The sequence below is a fragment of the Calidris pugnax genome, unplaced genomic scaffold (assembly GCF_001431845.1).
Source record: "Calidris pugnax isolate Ruff unplaced genomic scaffold, ASM143184v1 scaffold24, whole genome shotgun sequence".
NCBI classification, from domain to species: Eukaryota; Metazoa; Chordata; class Aves; order Charadriiformes; family Scolopacidae; genus Calidris; species Calidris pugnax.
Window position 1 is genome coordinate 9452074 of NW_015090922.1, and position 6000 is coordinate 9458073.

Genomic DNA, 6000 nt, shown 5'->3' on the forward strand with positions numbered 1-6000 from the left:
AGTGTGTGTTTTGGGGGATGATGTACCTAGAAATGGAAAAGAAAGAGCACAGTGACAAAGGGTGTGTGTGGTGAGTGTAAAACAAGGGCTCTTACATTGCATTCTGAAGGAATTTTCATTACATCCAGCTCCCCTCAGCTGTTTCAGACTGTAATGACTGGAAGCTACTAAAAGAAAAAGCATATATGCTCCAATAGGAGAAACACTTTGTATGTGCATATATATTTTCTCCCTCATTGGGAAATGCGTGGCGTATCTTTCTCACTGCCAACGCAAAAACTGGACTTTGGAAATTTTTGTATTAATTTCCTGTGCTTGATTCAGCTACTTGTTCTCTGACTTTGAGAAAGTCATTTAACTGTCAAATCTCTGCTTCTCCAGCTACTGCATAGAGATAATAGTCCTGTGCAGTTTCTTTTACTTACTTTGACATTTAGATACCGAAATAAGGTACTCTCTTTGTAGAGAGAAGATTACATAGAAGAAGTATTGTAAATGTCTTCTCACCTCACAACTCAGGGAGCAAATACAATAGACGTTCTCCAGTACATACTTCACAAAGAAGGCAGAAAAACACGTGAATTCATAGTACATGCAGCACTGCACAGCAGCCAAATGCAGAGGGATGACTTGCATCTATTTTTCAGAACAGATGAATGCTGTAGGGCTGTGCTGTCACCTGTTACTAAGGTCTTTAACAGATGAATTCTGGATCAAGCTATATGTAGTCTAATGATGTTACAACAACCTTGACTCTGTTTTAAAAAAAGAAATAAGAAGGAAAATACACTGCAAAATAGTCCTTATTTTGCTTTTTAACTTACTAATGTTCAGATTCTGTGATTCTCAGTAGTTTTCATAACTTTTGTTAATGAGCTTGTCCTCGTAAAAGAGGATAGAAATGTTGTGAAGGTGGTACTTCTCCAACTTCCAAGCACCATCAGTGCTCTGGAATATCCAGGGGTGGAGATTCCACAGCCTCTTTGGCTGTCTGTTTTAGTGCCTGACCACCATCAGGGTCAAAATTTTCCTGTCATCTAATTGGGATTTCCCTTGTTGAAACTTACTGTCCACTGCCTCTTATCATATCACTGTGCTTCTCTGAAAGGACACCCGCTCTGTCTTATTTATATATCTTCTAATAAGGTAATTGAAGACAGGAGTAGGATTTCTCTTTTTAGTTGTCATACCTTAAGAGTGAACAAATTCAGTCTAGTATCATCTGCAAACTTGCTGAAAGCATATTCAGTTCACTTGTTCAGATTGCTAATAAAGACATTAAACTCTTGGCCCTTGGTATCAGCACCTGGGGGATGCCTGGAGTCACCAGCTGCCAACTGGACTTTCTTCCATGCACTACAACAGCCTGGTAGTCTGGCTAGTTTTTTTCCAACCTTATTGTCTACTTACCTATTTTGTATCTTACCGATTTGGTTAAAGGACACTATGGAACACACTGCAGGCCTTGCTAAAGTCAGGGTAGATGATCTTCACAGCAGCTCTTACTGGCCTGTCAAGCCAGTCATCTCAGATACTCATGCACTAAAAGTCTGAGTAGCTCCATTCTATGGGCCTCTGCTTTTACCAACTTCAGTTTTAGCCCCTAGGTAGGAACATAAATCCATAAATTGGATTTACAGGAGAAAATAAATGGTACAGTGAAATAGAGTGGAAAACGGAGATCAGTTCTCCCAAGGGTAAGAATACAAAAGCTCAGTCACTTTGGAAGGAAGAGGAGACAGCTAAAAGTGATTTTAAGAGAATGGAAGAGCTGAACCATCTAGAGGTGCTTTTGGCAGCTACAGATCTTGGGACTTCTACTGACATCTTCAGCCAAGAAGAGAAACTTTTGGTTGCCTTTCTGCTTGTAATTTAAGGGAATAAAATAATTTTACTTGATATTGTATGTTTCTATTTAGTTTTTACTAATACACTTTTACTACTTTCGTTTTATCTTTCTTCTTTTCTTAACTTCACTCTTTTTACATTTTTTAAACTGAATGGCAGAGAAAATTACAGCCCTGCCATCCCGAACCTTGTGACTGAGATTACTTTTATTCTAATTCACAATTACAAATACACTATTGTCTTAGTTATATACCTGGTGCCACTGCTTTATAGTTGAGATGCCTTGAATTTATTTTAGCAGGCTATATTTCTTTCATGTGCAAGTCTAATTCTGAATCACTTTGGTCTGTAACGTTGAGATTCGAATAATTCTGATGTAGTTTGTTTGCTTTTGAATTGCTGAAATGCAGTTTTATTTCTTATTCTCATAGTTTTTATGTTGCTATATACATTATATATAATTCTCTTGAGATATAATTTGTTATCAATATTGGGATTTTTTAGACTTCATCTGATTTGCCCTTTGCATTAGGTGTCTCTATGCCATTTTAGTAGCTTTAGGAAGTGGTATAAGTTTTGGTAACAAAAAAGAAAAGAAGCCAGATTTGGAAAAGAACTAGAAGGCAGTAGTGTAGTGGTAATGAAACATGACAGTGCTGCCCTGTGGACACGGTGTTCTTGCAGTGGAATGTATTTAAGAAGATACAATTGCCTAGCTCAGTGCAGTACCATTCTGGAGCGATGGAATGTGGTGTGGTACAAGCTGATGTACTAGTTTGGGTCTCAAAAACAAGACTTGTTACTTTAGTGCCTACTTGTCAAGTAACCTGTGAAACTATTCCCTGCCATCTGCTCAAATGTGCAAGTTTGGTAGCACCCCTCCACTGAAGTTTCTCCTCCTTTAATCCCAGCATGTTACAGGTGCAGTTTTGCCAGGCACTGGTGTCCTTGTAGCAGAGTTACGCTGGCAGCCAGGCTCATTGAGTGCTCTCCTCTGTTAACGTCACGCAGTAACTGCACCCAGAATTCATGCAGATGGGTTTTCATGCTCCTGTAAGCAATACCAGTCCCAGAGAGGGGCTGAGTTGAGCTGAAGTGCTGTGTACTTGAACTTGGCTTTTCAGATATTTGAGCATTACCAAATACAGCATTTTGGAAAGCCATGAAATAGCACAGGGGAAAAAAAATCAAACATTGAAAGTTGTCAAAAAGGTAAAATTGTTTGCCAGTGTTGTAAGATTCACCATAAAACTTAGCAGATGGTGAAATAGGTCCCTTGTATAAAAATCTGCAAATGGTTATCTTGTTGGAGAGGTGCACTGGTTTATCTCACTTGGACTTTACATTTGAGACCTTAAGAATGAAAAATAAGAGTTAATAGAGGATAAACACATTTCAATTGCTGTAAAAGATTGCGTTAAATTCTAAGATCACTTGTAATTGCTTGAGTTATGTATGCTTTCCAAACACTTAAAATAATGATAACAAAACACAATCCCACAACCCTAAGACTGAAACACAGTTACTAGCAAACAAGAACTAAGCAAAAATAATGAAATGGCAAGATGAACCCTGATGGATAAATTCTACGCAACTCATATGAAGTATTACATTTAAAAGCATTCTCAAATGTCGTAATAAAATTTGTTGTGAACCTTTTGGGCTGCTCTGTACTGCAACAGCAGCCCCCTTGGGGGGGAAAAAAATTTAAAAAAAAATGAACTCATTTATGGATATGAGTTTGCATTTATGCAAAGTAAAAAGAGGTTTATATACAGACTTTGACTAAAGTCAAAGCAGTTTGAGAATGGAGAAAAGTTTCAGAGAGTGGTGGCCGTTTGTGAAGGGGAAGAAGGATTTGAAATAGGAAATTCTATCTGGTTGCTGTCATGTTGGTGATTTAGTTGGTTGTTACTGTTGGGTTTGTTAGTGTTAAGGAATAAGCTACTACTTTGTCAAAATTCTTTCTTAGTTACAGCAAGGTGACAAATATTTAAATAAAGTAAATAAAAATGAAATTTGCTAATTTACTTCAACAGTCTTTCTGGTAAGTTACTTTGAATACAAGTTTTCAAGAGATCTTCCCTGGGACTGGAGAGCAGTGTGGGGTTGTCATAACCTCTTTAGTTGCTCTTTTATCTGATTCAGACCACACAATTTTGTGCAGTGACCGTTGACATGATCCCAACTGTTTGTGCTTGAATTAAATTGTGTATTTCAGTGAAACATCCATGCTTGGTTGAAAAATTTCCAAGTGGTGGATAATTTACTGTATTTTTTTATAGTTTTATCAGTTGCTAATTAAGTGTGTTTGTAGCACTGTTTTTTTATGTTTTTGGTTTTTTTTGTTTTTTTTTTATAAGTGCAGGGATTCTGATCACACAGTATTTATTTTTTTTTTATTTTTTTTTTCTCCTGGAGACTGTGTATTCACTGAGTACTTTCTGCTTTTCTTGGGCACAGTTTCAAGATGCTGAAACTCTTGCTGAGCTTGATTTCTAGACTCAGCATGGCTGTGTATGATACCTGAGCGTTATGAGATGGTTCAAATAACTGTAATAAATCTACACACTAATCTTTAATGGGGAGTATTTATTTATTCATTTAGTCATTGGATTAACTAAGTGTTTCTTATATTTCTCAGGGGATTTTATTTGTTGCTTGGCCTAAGCAGCAAATTCAAGCTTTCTATATAGCTATGGCTTTAATTCAGAAAAACTTTCTAAACTCTGATTCTGAAATCTTCAGTTCTTTGAAACTTACAAGTCCTTCTCATACATACCCTTTATTTAAAAAACAAACCAACAAACAAACCCCAAATAATTTTAAGATGCTCTTGGCTTTGTTTATTATTTCTGTTCCCACACATAAATGGCATCATGAGCATTTCAAAAATTATTATTATATAAGATGATTTTATTAAAAGCTGATCAGTATGATTGGGGGGAAGGTGAATGTTTTTTGCAGAATGCCTTTGCATGTGTGACGTGAAAGAGCTTCCAAGTAGTCTGATCATGAGAACAGAGTTCTTTAATTTTTATCAAGAAATTTGGAGCCTCTGCATACTTTTACGTGTAAGCATACAAAAAGATGTACTGAAATTTCTGAGTTATCAAGCTATAAGAATCTTGGTTTCCCTTGGTTATGAAATTGTTCCCTGGAGTAGTAGTTTAATGTATTTTTTACTCTTTTTTTTTTTTTTTTTTTTTTTTTTTCTCTGTATCTTTTGACATCATTCTGATCAGTAATATGGTCTGGAACACAGTGTGTTACTTTTTTTAGAGTTTGGTGGTTTTTGGTTTTCTTTGGTTGTTATTTTTTGGGGTTTTTTAGGTTTGTTGTTAAATTATCCCCTCGCTCCTGGGTAAGTTAAAGTAGCTTTGATTGGTTCCACTTCGTAGACATATTAGAAAAAGTAGCACGAGTATGTGCAGTATATAAAAACACATAGTGCTTATGAGCTGCCTATGGGAGTGTGAATCTTTTTAGATCTATAATAAATGACTCAGTTTTATCATAGAGTTTCCTTTGTGCTGTGCTTTCTTCTTCATGATCTCATCAGGACTCACAGCTACTTCAAACAACTAAGGTGTAGAGAAATACTTTTTCTGAATGTGGGATTCCTTCATTTAAAACAGACCAAATGGTCTGAAGTTCAAGACGGATGGGGCAGGTCATTTTGCAGAAGAAATATCACTTTTTTAAGGCATGGCACCTTTAGGATTTAGTCATACCACCTCAGGACTTGTAGTTTTGGTGTTCTTGGCAAACTAGGAGTTTCTGGAATAGGGAGAAAGTGGTGTATGCATTTATATACCTCATATATGTGTGTGTGATATATATATCTCTGATATACAAATTTTAGCTAGTTTTTAAAAGCTTACTTTGAGCCTTATAAGCCTGATTTATTTTCTGGCATAAATCAGACTGGATAAGGAGTGAATCTACTTTGCATAGGCATGTGCTTGCCTGATTTGGATTGTTAAGAAAGGAATTCTTCCTTTCTGGATTGAGTGTATTTAGAGCAAAGGGACTTTAGAAGCTTATCTGATTATTTTTTTTTTTTTTTTTTTTTTTTTAAAAAAAAAAAAAAAAAAAAAAAAAAAAAAAAAAAAAAAAAAAAAAAAAAGTTCTAGGAAAAATATTAAACCC

At 35.9% G+C, this 6000-nt stretch overlaps 1 protein-coding gene across 1 annotated transcript in view; it reads left to right on the plus strand.

The window, feature by feature from the left end:
• The window catches only part of MTA3 (metastasis associated 1 family member 3), a 135096-nt gene that overhangs the window by 21852 nt on the left and 107244 nt on the right, over positions 1–6000 (plus strand). The gene's annotated exons all lie outside the window — the stretch shown is intronic.